Raw genomic sequence first — 15,494 nt, 5'->3', positions numbered from 1 at the left:
GATGTGAATGTACAATATATATGTAAAGTTCAGCATAAATTGGCAGTGCTATACAAGTACCTCTAATATTATTATAAATGCTGCAAATCCAGAAACATACTAAATTGAACTGTGTTTTGTAGTTACATCATTGTGTTGAAAAGGGACCCATCTATTGGGCATTCAGTGCAATTGCACCCTTTTTGTATTTTTATCAATAACAAGTGTTCCATGTTTGTTAAAAATAAAGATTTACCATTCACAACTGCACTTCCAGTTTAGCTTCCAGAAGAACACACCAGTGAAGGCCTCCTTTCTCCCTTTGATACACATATGCTAGCAAGTTCGGTCATTGTATTTGTTAAAGTCACATATATATCTAGATCACATTTAAATGTATTCAGTGTGATTTGTATGTAGCGCTTTGCAAGAAATATGTTCATTGTAGGCATTTGTGAGAGACATGTTAACAAACATATTGTAACTTCAGTGTATGTAACTGTATTGCAGTTTAACAGAACTATTCACAGAAGTAAATTCAGTTTTGGAATGAAAAAATGCTGCTTCTGTCAGTTTTGCTAGCTAGCTGCCAGGTAACCATTAGTAGGACAGCATAATATGCTTATATCCAGTTGACTCCAAAGTTCCTGACAATCCAGTGCCTCTGCTGAACACAACCCCCACTTTCCTATGATATGGAGCTGAGCAGAGAGAGGAGTTATGTATTTCAGCAGGTGGGGCAGAAAACACTGTGACAGACGCAAGATCGCTGCCACCAATATGTGACGATCCCACGATCGCTGTCACCAATATGTGATGAACGCGGTGTCAGACCCCAGCCCTTCTCACCAAACTCGTGACCGAAGGACTAGCCAATCTAAAACCGCGATGTCACGTGCGTAACAATGCCACACCCAGCTGCACTCTGCACAACGATTTTCCAGCTAATTGGACCACAATCTATGTACCGGCAGCCTGAGCAATTGTTACTGGGTCAGGTTAATTACGCAACTAACCCTTCACACTGCCACCACCTCCTTTTTGTACAGAGAAAGAGGAAACTCGGCAATATTAGCAATAACACTATGATGTTTGAATAATCGTCCGTATACCACTGTCACCGCAGGCAGGGATATATAGAGGTTTAAACACACACACAGTAGCGCTCTTCAGAGGCAGGGATTCTTAGTTTGCATTAAAGAGCTTTAGAAACAGTTCAACACTTTCAGAAAGTAAGATTTATTACTAAATAAAAATATTTACAGAAAAGATGTAGCCAATATATATATATATATATACACATATACAGCAAACAATAGCACAGCAAAGAGATAACAGAAAGAAGTTCAGAGGGATAAAGTACTTGCCAAACGGCCTGGTTTAAGCAGATCAGGTTTCAGAGCCAAAAGGATGCTTTTATCTCCCAAAGTTAGTTCCAATGTTAAAAGGGAGAATTCTTCAACTTAGCTCAACTCAGCTTAACTTACCTTCAAGCATCACAGCCTTTATCTAGGAACTCAGCAGGGTATCTCCCTGAAGCAGAGAACCAATTGCCTCATTTGGGCGGGTGTGGCAGGCTGACCAAAAATCCCTCTTAGCTTATATTATGGTTCATAACTTACCCTGGATACATATAACATTCTATCCACGAGTAGATTAATACGCAGAATCTTCTACTGATCGTCTACATAGGAAATATAAGATACCTGCTGGGATGGTTAAGGAGATATTATTTTTTACTCTCCTGTTGATCTCAGCTAGGGGATGTAATATACCAAACAATTTGTATTAAAGTGAGCCGTCCGAATATGTGCTCCATGTTTATGTAGTTATGTCCTATTTGAAGACATAACATTATATGGAAAAGTAAGTTTTTAAATGTATGTCTGTTTTTACGACTACCTGGAATGTCTTTGAGGCTCCGTGAGGGCTTGGTTTATAGTTTTACAATCCCTTCTCCAGCAAGAGTCTCGCAGACATAGGGGCACCAGCTAGTGAGGTTTATAGCCATGACGCCCTCCCAATGAGTTTGCTGCCTGTGATCTCTGTCATCAAACAGACCACATGTCACTCAACAGAGAGGGAGGGGGGATATCGGAGGAATCATATTTGGGAAAGAGAGATACAAAACGAAGGGGTTTGGAGCAAAATGGATGACCGCGTCCATCTCTGTGTGCATGATTGCTACAGAGCCCCCCGGATGCCCAGACTACATGGGAACCAGTGGCAAGATAGTTTGGGACTTGTTGTCACCCTTTGTCCATATGGGGTACCACGTATACGTGGGCGATTTTTATACAAGTGTGCCACTATTAAACATTTGTACAATTTTGGAACTGGCGCATGTGGCACCGTGAGACCTAATTGCCGGAGTTTCCCCCAACGGCTTGTAAATACCTGACTTAGGAAGGAAGAGAAAGCCTGCTTGAAAAATGATGAATTGCTCACAGTGAAATGGAAGGACAAACAGGATGTTTTCGTCCTGTCTTCCATCCACGCAGACACGACCATCCAAATTTCCATGGCAGCTGGTGTTAAGAAGCCCCTCTGTGTCCACGACTATAACCTTAGCGTGGGAGGGGTGGACTTCAACGACCAGATGATGAAGCCATACTTAGTTTCCCGTAAAGCAAGACACTGGTCCAAAAAAGCGTCTGTATATTTATTACAATTGGCTCTGTACAATGCTTTTGTGCTTTACAAAGCAACTGGACAAAGTGGATCCTTCCTAAAATTTCAGGAAGAGATCACCACGTCCCTTTTGTATCCAGAAGGTGCTGTGGCCTAAACCTCCAAGCCAGATGCAGTGAGCCAGCTGCATGAAAGTCATTTTATTGATGCCATTTGGTACCCCAACCCAAAAGTCACCCCAAAAAAATGACATGTCATGGAGCAGACATGGAATTAGGCGCGACACCTGCTTTTTTGTCCTTCCTGTCCTGGCCAACCTGGTCTCTGCCTCAAGGACTGATTCCATCACTACCACACGATAGTGGAGTGTTAGTATAGGGTAAAGCACGGCACAGTCTAGGGTACATATATACACAGGGTCTTGAAAGATGTTCGGTAGTCAGGAAATTGGCTATCGCATTTTGAGAGACCCTACAATTCTGGAAAGTTTACAGTTTAAAAAAAAGTTTACAAAAAAGGTGAAAATTTAAATAAATAAATAAAATAAATAAAAAAACAAAACAAAAAGAGTGGTGGGTGGCTTGCTCCTATGCGTTGGCATATGTTTTTTTAATTTTTTTTTTTGGCAGATATTTCTTCATCCACATTGATTGATGTGAATAGAGGAATATATTAGGTCTTTTTTTTTTTCTTGTTCAGCCCATAAAAAAAAAACTGAACATTTCATGTGTGCCCAACATTAGAAGTGGGTGGATGCAGGGTGGTATATTCTAATGGTGGGCATACTACATAGTTTGTCTGGTAGAGATTTCTTCTCTTTTTACACAGGCTGCACAGAAAAAAAAACTGTAGCTTAGGGGTCATTTTGGGGTGTTTGTACTGCCCTGGCATTTTTAGCACCGCAAGAAATGTGACAGGCAGTCAGAAAGTAAAAGCTTGGTAAATTCCAGCATCTATACCATAGTTTATAGACGCTATAACTTTCACATAAACCAATTAATATACACTTATTGGGATTTTGTTTTCACCAGAGACATACAGCATAATATATTTCGGCCTAAATTTATGATGCAATTTATTGGATATTGTTTTCTTAGAAAATATTGGGTTTATTTCAAAATTGTGGGTCTTTTTTTGTTTATAGTGAAAAAAAATTAAAAACCCAAAAAGTTGATCAAATACCACCAAAAGAAAGCTCTATGCGTGTAAAAAAAGGACATAAATTTTGTTTGGGTACGGCATTACATGACCGTAAAGCTACCAATTGAATTAGCACAGTGTCAAATAGTAAAAAACGGCCAGGTCAGGAAGGGGGTAAATCTTTTGTTTGCACACCCAAAAAAAAGTATTTTTCCTAAATAATTCATCAAAGACCATGTTGAATGAATACACCCCAATGAAAGTCTTGGAAGCAAAGCTAAATTTTAGAAAACAAAATCCTAATTAACAAGAATTCAACTACAAGTGAGTCTAAAGGTGTCCAGCAGACTGTTAAGTAACGCCCTTTTATAATCGACTAAGAAAATCCCTACCCTTTTATGCTGTCAGCAATGGTACCACATGGAAGAGAAATGTCACAAGGCCTGAGAAAGAAAATAATTTCTTTACACAAGAAAGGTGAAGGCTATAAGAGGATCAGCAAAACTTTACTTATCAGTCAGAATGCTGTAGCAAAAGTTATAGAAAAATTTAACAAAGATGGAACTGCAACCATTTCGCAGACATCCAGGCTGTCCACGGAAGTTAACACCTCAATTGGAGCTTCTTCTAATGAGAAGGGTTGAAGAAAATTGCCATTCAAGTTCACTTCAGTTAGCTAAAGAAGTAAAACCCCAAACTGGGCTGATTGTTTCCCATGACACAATACGGCGTACACTGCAGAGGAATGGCATGCATGGGTGTCGTCCACAATGGAAGCCTCTCCTAGATTGTAAGCGCGAAAGAGCAGGGCAATCTATCACCTCATGTTTTGCATTGTATTGTATTGTTATTGTTCTGTCCCCCATTGTAATGTACAGCGCTGAGCGAACTATTGGCGCTTTATAAATACTGTATAATAATAATAAAGCCCATGCACAAAAAAGCCCACCTAGAATTTGTACCATGCTGAAAAAAGAAAAAGACTACTGGGACTCTGAACTCTGGAGTGATGATACCAAGATAAATGTTTTTGGAACTGATGGGTTCAAAACTGTATGGCGTCACAAAGGTGAGGTGTACAAAGAAAAATACATGGTGCCTACAGTGAAACATGATGGTGACAGTGTCCTTCTATGGGGCTGCATGAGTGCCGCTGGTGTCAGGGAGCTGCATTTCATTGATGGTATCATGAATTTACAGATGTACTGCTCTATATTGAAAGAGACGATGCTACCATCACTCTGTGCCCTTGGTCGTTGTGCACTTTTCCAACATGACAATGATCCAAAACACGCATTCAAGGCCACTGTTGCATTTCTGCAGAAAGTGACTTGGTGGCCAAGTATGTCTCCTGATCTGAACTCAATTGAACACCTATGGAGAATTCTGAAGAGACAAGTTGAGCATCACTCTCCATCCAGCATCTAAAAAAAGTTGTTCTTGAAGACTGGAAAAAGATAAATGTTGCAATATGTCGCCAACTTGTTCATTCGCCAACTTGTTTATTCCATGCCTAGAAGACTTGTTGCTGTCCTTACAAATCATGGAGGTCATACAAAATACTAGATGTAGTAGTTTTTGTTGTGGGGTGTATTCATTTTTGCATCAACTAATCTGAGTATATAATCTAAGTTATATTATTAACTTTACTTATATGTAATGAGCTAAACAAATGTTCTATAAAACTCAGTTTTGTCAAAACAACTGCAACTGCACTTGCAAAGAGCAGAGTCTATTTGCCTTTAGTAAATCAACCCCATCAAGTGGATTGTTATCATAGTCATTGGTTTACTAAAGACAAACAAAGTGTTGCACTCTGCAAGGCATTTTCTCCAGAGCTTAGTAAATGAGGTCAAACTTCACTTTGCAAAGAATACCCAATAAAACACAACCATTGTGCATCACTGTAAAGTGGGAAGAAGAGCCTTCTTTTGTAATGGGCAGATATGTAAATGAAACAAATGTGGTGCGCTATGTCCTTATAAATAAAACCATACATTTTGAGAACATAAAGTGACAGTCCCAAAAAATTTAACAAAATGATGATAATGAACGTCCAATCCAGTATATAGTGTGTTAACATACTAACATACAGCAATATACCGTTCTTGAACTGTGGTACCACTCCCTGTTCACTTTGACAATTGACCTATAAGTTAGAATAGGCCAAGAACGCTTTATAAGGAAAATGTGTCTCCAAATTTCTGATCTGTGACATGTTCCTTCCACGTATTATGCCTCTAAACTCCACATCCGTGCAAAATAAAACAAAATACATACCATAGTGCAACACCATTTTGTATAACCAAAAAGTAAATGTGCTACAATATCCACTCACATTAAACAAATTATATGGCCCCTAAAACTAACAATTTTTCTTTAAGGCGAGGCTTTTGCTGTTCCAGTGTGATTTCCACGAGTCAGAACTATACCCACAGGATAATGATGAGACCTGATACTAATGTGACTATATGAAGCATCCTATGTAAAGTACACCCTGGATGACATGAAGCATCATGTGGGTTAAAGTCACAGGAGGTCAGAATGCTCACTCATACTGCCATTGTACAATCTTATAATACCGCCATTGTAACAGAGAGTTTCTGAAGGATTGATGCCATCCTCAGCTGCTTAGTACATGATAACATTGTTTTAAAGATGTAAAACTGTCCTAATCAGCAGGGAAAGGCCTTCAGGTTTTATTTTTCAAAACATACCCTTCTTCACACCAGTTCTACGTTTTGATGCCCAACTGAACTTTTATTTTAAGGGGTCGCTTACATTGGGTGCGCTCAGTTGTGCAAAGATCAATGCAGCTTCAGAAAAAAAAAAAATCTATATATATTTATATAATTGTTCACTACATGTCATGTTCACACCATATATATGTTGATGTGCATTGCAAAAAAACCCAAAATTTAGCACTCTGTATTTTTTACAATGAAATCCACAAAAACAGATGTCCATGCACCAGAGCGGGTCCCAATACTTGATTGCGCATAGAGCTGAACGAAGTGTCTTTTTGCGACATTTCAATAAAATTAGAAAATTAAACACTGCAATGCAAAGAGCTCATTCACACGAGTGCAGAGCTACTTACAGTGTGATAAGCCATCCGTTTATCATTTTGGACTACTGTGGATATGTGTAGAGGCAGTCTGTTATAAAGAGAATGGAGTTGTGGCATCTGTACTGACTCACCATCTGGCATCTAGACTTGAATCACATCTGACCATGAAATGTTAACGAACTCTGGACATCGATGATTGGCAGTAGCAAATGCAGGCTGGGTGAGATAACTCCTTTAAAAAACAATTTTGATATCCCTGATTAAACTCTACTTGTACTGTATATCTGCCACTTACAAATTTGTTAATGATTATCCAGTATGAGAAAAAAACAAAAAAACACAACCCACACACAAGATCCAAAGATCGACCTATGGACTGTGAGCTAGCGATAAAACATTACATGATTTTAACAGATCAGTTCACAAATATCAAATGCCCATTTGTATATATTGGCTTCCAGCCGCAGCTTATCCATTCACTCCTGGGTTACCCAATAATAATAATAGTATTCCAACAGCTACGCTTTCAATTACAAACATATACCCATCAGGGTCAGCAGTCAACAGAAACCATCAGACCTTCCTTTTTGAAGGCCCATAAATGCTTGTGTTACAGCCTCCCGATCATGGGTTCTCCAGGTCATCAGCAGTAGTAACAGCCACTGTCCCATGCTTTTCTTCCTACTACTAAAGCTAGCCATACGTGGGTTGAATTTTGAAAGAATTTTCTTTCGAAAATCTTTTCTAAGAATTTCACACCATTAGTGGGCCACAGCAACGGCCAATTTTCGAGCAAACATCGACTTTGAGTGATCGGACACGTTGGAAACTTTTTGAAAAATGAACAAATTTCTAATCAATGATGGGAGAATAATGCGAGAAATGTAATTGAAAAAGAAATGAGCATAAGCTGTGACCTGTAAAGAAAAGAAAATTCTTAGCTACAAAATTCTTTTCTGTAGCAACATAAGGTAAAATTAAAGGCTTAGTGGGTCGAATTTTGAATTCAATGGTGGCACCAATCGGATTACAAAACACAAAATTTCCAATTTTCTAAAGAAAATTTGTTCGGAATTCGATTACAGCTTCATTCACCTCGGACTTTCCACCTCCTTCTCATCCCTCCCTTCTCATTTCTCCAGTACGTTGAGATAAATTTTATTTATTTACTTATTAGAGGTACTTCTATAGCGCCATCAATTTACATAGCACTGCGCATATATACTGTGAATTCACTTCAGTCCCTGCCCTCAAGGAGTTACAATCTAAGGTCCTTAACTCATATTCATACATACACACACACATACTGTACTGGGGCCAAATTTAGACAGAAGCCAATTAACCTACCAGCATGTCTTTGGAGTATGGGAGGAAACCTGAGTACTTGCATGAAACCCACACAGGCACAGGGAGAACAAACGTTGTGCATTTTGTGGGTACATACTATATTACAAGTGTTGGACAAAAATATGGAAACACTATATGATTTGCAGGTGTGAAAGTGACATGTTTTGTGGTGAAAGCGGAAGTGATGTAACATTCTTTTGCTTCCACTATGTGATGAGGCACCTAGCTAACAGGTGGGAAGCTTTGATCATTTACTGCATGCGCTGATAGTAATACGGAGTCAAGTCAGAGCTTACAGAGTTTCAAAGAGGGCAAAATTGTAGATGACTGCTTAGCTGGTGACTGAGGTTGCCAATTTATTTGCAGTGTCGGGAGGTACAGTATCAAACGTCATCTGATAAGCATAAGTGCGGTCGCTATGGTCAACTGACCGGAAGAGACAAAAAAGGACATTGTGCAGGATTGTGACCCGGAATAAAAAAAACAACTGCTGCAAAAGTGAATGAAGAACTCAATCGGAGTCTTCCAAAGCCCGTGTCAACAAAAACTGTGCGGAGAGAACCCCATAACCAAAACATTCATGGCGAGCTGTAATCGCCAAATCACTAGTGAGCGATATTAATGCTCAGAAGAGCAGAAAGTGGTGCAACACGCATAAATCGTGGACTATGAATCAATGGAAGACTGTAATATGGTAGCATGAATCAAGCTTCACACTGTTCCCAACCACCAGATGTGTTTACACTGTCCCAAGCTTATGACTAGGTCTGTTTTGTGCCAACAGTAAAACATGGTGGTGCAATCATGGTTTGGGCAGCCATATCTTGATATTCTGCAGGCTCCATCATCACCTTGAAATCTAGAGTCAGTGAAACCAACTATGTACAAATTTTGGCCTACCATGTACATAGGCTTGCCACCTCATCCCGTTAAAACTGAACACATATTAATTACACAGGTTCTGTGGCTGATTAAATGCTTTCCGACCACCCTATACCATATATACGCAAGTTGGCATTTCCTGGGTAGGGGGCGAGCATGCATCCTACCCGCACCGCCATTCACGGCCACGGCTGTCAATCACTGGGTCCCAGCCGGTGATTACCCGCCAGCGCCCAGTGATTATGGACAATCACCGATGGGGAGAAGGGCTGCTTTATTTACTAATAGTCCTTCTCCCTGTCGGCTCGGGCACACTGCTCTGGATGGCTCTGCACCAGTGGCCCAGTACATCCTGGTCTTTCACATACCGGCACTGCAGTATCACTTGGTGATGTGGAGAGTCCCATAAGTGTAGTACAAGCTGGTGCGGTGGCGAGCACAAATAGTGTCCCGCAGCCTCTAAGAATTCGCACACATTCCCGTATAGCCCCTAGTATCCTTCTGGACATGCTTGCAAGTCCTGATTGGTAGCCCACAAATTCTGCAGCACCTGTACTTCCCCCATTCACTGCCCACCTGGAATTCAGGTGGAAACAGCAAATTTAACTACTCCGCTTGATTTTTTAGAGCCATTTTTCACAGAAGATCTGCATTGATTGTGGATCAAAGCAATTTATATGCACAATAGTTTATGGCTGCCAACCCAAATTCAAACCTTGCCAGACCATTTGCATGGAAACCCATTACGGTTTCCGAATTTAAGTTTTTTTGGGCCTAACCCTCAACATGGGCATTACTAAAATAAAAAAAATTAATTGTGGTTGTATTGGTCCACAGACCCAATTCATCATATGCCCGTGTTCTCTGCTGCCATGGCCAGGCATAGATATGAGAGTATAATGTGTTTTATGCATTTCAATACCAACACACTCTGTAATCCTCGGGGTGACCCTGAATTTGACCAGCTCCACAAAATTCGGCCCCTCGTAAATCACCTTAACCAAAAATTTGCAGATGTCTATACTTCCCAGCAAAACATCTGCATTGATGAGTCCCTCAATTTTTCTGGCAGCCTTGCATTCAAACAATTTCTCCACAGCAAGCGTGCCAGATATGGGGTCAAGATGTAGAAGACCTGTAAGAGGGCAACAGGTTATACATACAAGTTTCGGATTTATGAGGGAAAAGTCACGTGGAGCCCCCCGATTGCCCAGACTACATGGGGAGCAGTGGCAAGATAGTTTATGACTTGGTGGGGGTACCACTTGGACAATTTTAATTCAAGCGTGCCACTATTTAGACATTTGTACAATCTTGGAATTGGCGCATGTGGTACCATGCACCCTAATCACCAGGGCTTCCCCCAGTGGCTTGTAAATACCAGTCTTAGAAAGGGGGAAAAAGCCTGCTTGAAAAAATGAGGATGTCATTCAGCTGCAGCACCGCATGCACAAGTGTTGACGCTATGCCAGTATGTAAACAGCAATTGCACCATGCATGTGAGGTATCGCCGTGAACATCAGATCAAGGGCAGTAATTCTAGCACTAGACCTCCTCTGTAAATCTAAAATGATAGCTTGTAAAGGCTTTTAAAACGTTGCCTATGGATATTAAATGTATGCAGTTTGTCATCATTGCACGGGGCATGCGCAATTTTAAAGCCTGTCATGTTTGGTATCTATTTACTCAGCATACCACCATCATTTATATTTCACCAAATAATTGGCCAATATATTGTGTTTTTGTGCATTAAAAGTAAAAAAAGGGCATTTTTTTTTTAAATTGTGTTTGAAAAATCGCTGCACGAGTACTATGTGACATGAAAAATTGGAGCACCCACCATTTTATTCACTAGGGTGTCTGCTTTAAAAAAAATATATAATGTTTGGGGGTTCCAAGTAATTTCCTAGCAAAAAATACAGATTTATTTAATGTGAACAAAAAGTGTCAGAAAAGGCTTGATCTTCAGGTGGTTAGAAGAGTGACTGATATGTGGCAGAAACTTCTAATGCTGGGCATAAAATTAACCCAACCCCCAAAACGACCCCCTTTGGAAAGTAGACACCCCAAACTATTTTTTTTTTGCACAAAATTGTCACATAGATGATTTATTGCTCACATATGCCATGGGTATATGTGGAATTAGGTTTTTATATATATATATATATATATCATTTTCCAAAAACTTGTGGAAAAAATAAATCTTCCATGGACTCAATATGCTTCTCAGCAGATAGCTTAGGGCAGTGGTTGGTAAGCCGCGGCTCGCGAGCCACATGCGGCTCTTTACATGCTTTAATGCGGCTCTTGTGTGCCGGGCGCCCGCTCCCCTCCCTCCTCTCGGGCGGCAGGGACTCTGCAGCGTGATCCAAAAAAAAAAAAAAACAGCCAGGGCAGCGCGCTCAAATGCAATGATTGGCCAGTCTCGCTGCCACTCACATCCTGATAGCCAGTGATTGGCTGTCAGGATGTGTGTAGGTGGGGCAGCGTGACGAACGTGAGAGGAGCTAGGCTCCTCTCACAGTCCGCCCTGAAGACCGGAACGGTGCGGGAACACGGCGAGAGGAACGCGCGGAGCAAATGTAAGTGAATTGACACAGGGGGGACTTGGCTTACTACTTGCTACTTACTTACTACTACTATATGAGGGATGAATTAATATGGGGGATGAATTACTATAGGGGGGATGAATTACTATGGGGGATGAATTACTATATGGGGGATGAATTACTATAGGGGGGGTGAATTACTATAGGGGATGAATTACTATAGGGGATGAATTACTATATGGGGGATGAATTACTATATGGGGGATGAATTACTATATGGGGGATGAATTACTATATGGGGGATGAATTACTATATGGGGGATGAATTACTATATGGGGGATGAATTACTATGGGGGATGAATTACTATATGGGGGATGAATTACTATATGGGGGATGAATTACTATAAAAACTTATTGAAACTAAAAACAGTGTACCATCCTATGTATTTTCAGTTTTAAAAATGTGGCTCTCAAAATAAATTTCAATCGTGGTTTTGGCGAGATTTGGCTCAGTTGAAAAAAAAAGGTTGCCCACCACTGGTTTAGGGTGTCTACGTTCCAAAAAGTGGTCATTTGGGGGTGTTTGTACTATCCTGGTATTTTAGCACCTTAAGAAATGTGATGAGCAGGCAGAAAGTAAAAGCTGTGTAAATTCCATTATCTATACCATAGTTTGTAGATGCTATAATTTTCACACAAAGCAATCAATATACACTTATTGGGATTTTGTTTTTATCAAAAATATGTACCAGAATACATTTTGGCCTAAATCTATGACGAAATGAGTTTTTTTGGATATTTTTATGACCAAAATGGGAAAATATATTATTTTCAAAAGTTTCGGTCTTTTTTTTGTTTATAGCGTAAAATATAAAAAGCACACAGGTGATTAAATACCACCGAAATAAAGCTGTATTTGTGTGAAAAAAAGGACATAAATTTAATTTATGTACCGTTTTGCATAACTAGTGCAGTGCTGTATAGTAAAAAAATGGAGTAAATTGCAGTATCTATACCATGGTTTGTAGACGCTATAACTTTCATACAAAGCAATCAATATGCACTTATTGAGATTTTTTTTACCAAAAGACATGTAGCAGAATACATTTTGGCCTAAATTTATGACTAATTTTGAGGATACTGTATATTTTTTATAACTGAAAGTAAAAAATATAATTTTTCTTCAAAATTTTCAGTCTTTTTTTGTTTATAGCGTGAAAAATAAAAAGCGCACAGATGATCAAATGCCACCGAAAGAAAACTTTTTGTGTGGAAAAAAAAGGATACAATTTTAATCTATGTACAGTATTGCATGACCACGCAATTGTCATTTGAAATAGTGCAGTGCCGAATAGCAAAAAAAAGGCCTGCTCAGGAAGGGGGGTAAATCCTCAGAAGGGCAAGTGGTTAAGGTGGTAATTAAACTCACTTAGTTCCTTATCTGCATTAAATTAGCCTCAGAACCTGTGTAATTAATATGTGTTTGGTTTTAAAGGGATGAGGAGACATCCCTACATGTGCACCCCATAGTGCAGACATTGTTTCCTTAAGACCGCTCTATTTACCAAGACGATAATACTGCGATTCACACAGCTGGTGTTGTCAAATTGTAGTGCGACAAGCATGCAGACTTATGCAGGCCACACATGGGTCGAATTCCGAACTAATTTGCTTTAGAAAATTGGAAATTTTGTGCAATTTGTAATGCGATGATGCCACCATTGATTTCGAAATTCAACCAACCAAGCCTTCAATTTCTCCTCATGTTGCTAAAGAAAAGAACTTACATGGCCAAGAATTTTATTTTCTTTCCAGGTCACAGGTTTACATTTCTTGCATGATTCTCCCATCATTGATTCTAAATTCATTTGTTTTCCAAAAAATTTCCAACCTGCCAGATCACTTAAATTCGATGGTCACACGAAAATCAATCTTTTCTGTGAACCACTAACGCTGCGAAATTCGAACAAAAATTCTTAAAAAGATTTTTGAAAGAAAATTCTTTCAGAATTCGACCCATGTATGGCTGTCTAAAGTCTAGCACCTTTACTGGGCACTGCAGTCACCAGACTTCAATATCTTAGAGCCACTATGATAAATTTTGGAGAGCAAGGTTCAGGCTCGTTTTCGGCCTCTGGCATTTCTGCGGGAAATGGGAAGGTGTTTGCATGAAAAGTTTTATCTAATTCCATTATCCACCATACAAGACTTATATTTGTCACTTTCAAGGAGAATTCAGACCCTCTTGGATGCCAAAGGTGGTCCAGCACCATATTGGGTAACAATTTTGTTCTTTTACCTGGTGTTTCCATAATTTTGTCCAACCCCTGTATGTGATTATATAATTTGTTTGTTCATGCATAATCATTAGACTGACAAACATACATATCCTTTAGTAAGTCAGGTCTGCTGTATCTGTCGTTCCCATTTGGCTCACTAACCACTTTCCTTGCTCAACTGATGTACTAACGCATAGTCTGCCCCTGTTCCCATCATGCTTCAAACGGAATTTTACTTTGGATCATAGAAGATTTGCCTTGCACTACGTTCCCATAACACTTGGCAGTGAATGTGTTAAAGTTGAACTGCCTTTACCCCGGCTTAAGTGTCCTGGCTGCAAGGCTTTCTCAGGGATTCCTCGAACATAAAGGGAGACGGCAGCCAATTTCCAACAACACGGACAAGCCAATAAATGTTCGACGCTGCACATTTTTCCTCCTCACCCGTTATTATGAGAAGTGCTGGACAGAGTTCAGCTTGTTGTGGGCCATGTGGCTTAATATAATATGCTTAAAAGGGAAACCAAACAATTTTCAAATGTTATTACTGTAACATATACTTGAAGGTAGATTTTTACATAGCTTTTTGTGTTTTTAATTATTTGATGTTCCATATTTTAATTATTTGAGGGTTCTGGTACAGATTTGTAAATGCTCCCTCTAGTGGTTATCTGCATATTAGAGCACGTGATTTGCCTTTACAAGTCTGCATGAATAAAGAGGAAGTACTGTGGTCTCAGTAAGATGTAATAAATACTTGGAAGTGCTACTCTTACATATTTGTGTCACAAAGCTGCACCTCTCATTGATGGTTCTCAAACATGTTGGTAACCTGCCAGAGAACTCATTTACTGTGCTTGACTCCCACAAGCAATATGTTCAACAGCCTTCTGTCTCACAATTCATCAGCAAAAGCTAAAGCTCTCTGCTAACTGGAGACTTCTAGGTTTGAATCAGCAGGGCTCATGCCAGACCTCTGCAGAGAGACCACTGCTTCCACGCAGAGAGTGAAAGGTGCTTCTCTGCAGTATGATGTCAAAGAACAGGCTTTTCTATTCAGGACATGACTGCTTTCTAAGGCGCAGCTGATAAACTGACGTTCAGGAGCTTTTCTGCAGCCCCTAAACTCTCCCTAATGTTTTCCTATGTGTCCATGTACACATATTCGTTTACAGGCAGATGAGTTTATAGTTGTTTTTTGAACGCACCAAACTTGCAGTCAGGAGTAGATTTTATCAGATTTTCAAACGCCAAATGCTTGTAAACGGGTGTAAACAAAGCTAACCGCGTTTATAAGTGTTTGTGTTTAGAAGCATTTTTTGACTGGTCCATATCCAGGGCACAATCCACTAAGGGGTATCCTACCACATCCGAGTATGCGGTAGGATACCGCATAGCATTTTTAAAAAAAAAAAAATTTGAATTCACTAAAAAAAGGCTACAAAAAAATTTGTCATGATTTTATCAAGTAATGCGATATTTTAGTAATGAAAAGCATGCATTCTGTTTCAGCTGTCAGCAGGGTTCCCACTGACAGCTGAATGTAAAAGAAAGAATTGCCAGCAATTAAAAAAAAAAAAATTTAAAAAACGGCGTTGGGTCCCCCCTCCCATCC

At 39.7% G+C, this 15,494-nt stretch overlaps 1 protein-coding gene across 1 annotated transcript in view; it reads right to left on the bottom strand.

Annotated features, from left to right (window-relative positions):
• AKR1D1 (aldo-keto reductase family 1 member D1) overlaps positions 1–15,494 on the bottom strand; it is a 72,543-nt gene that overhangs the window by 35,708 nt on the left and 21,341 nt on the right. The gene's annotated exons all lie outside the window — the stretch shown is intronic.

The sequence above is a fragment of the Staurois parvus genome, unplaced genomic scaffold (genome assembly GCF_062004578.1).
Source record: "Staurois parvus isolate SC_StPar_1 unplaced genomic scaffold, SC_StPar_1.0 ptg000629l, whole genome shotgun sequence".
In the NCBI taxonomy this organism is placed as follows: domain Eukaryota; kingdom Metazoa; phylum Chordata; class Amphibia; order Anura; family Ranidae; genus Staurois; species Staurois parvus.
Note: the sequence above shows the minus strand (reverse complement) of the source record. Positions and strands in the feature narration are given on the sequence as shown.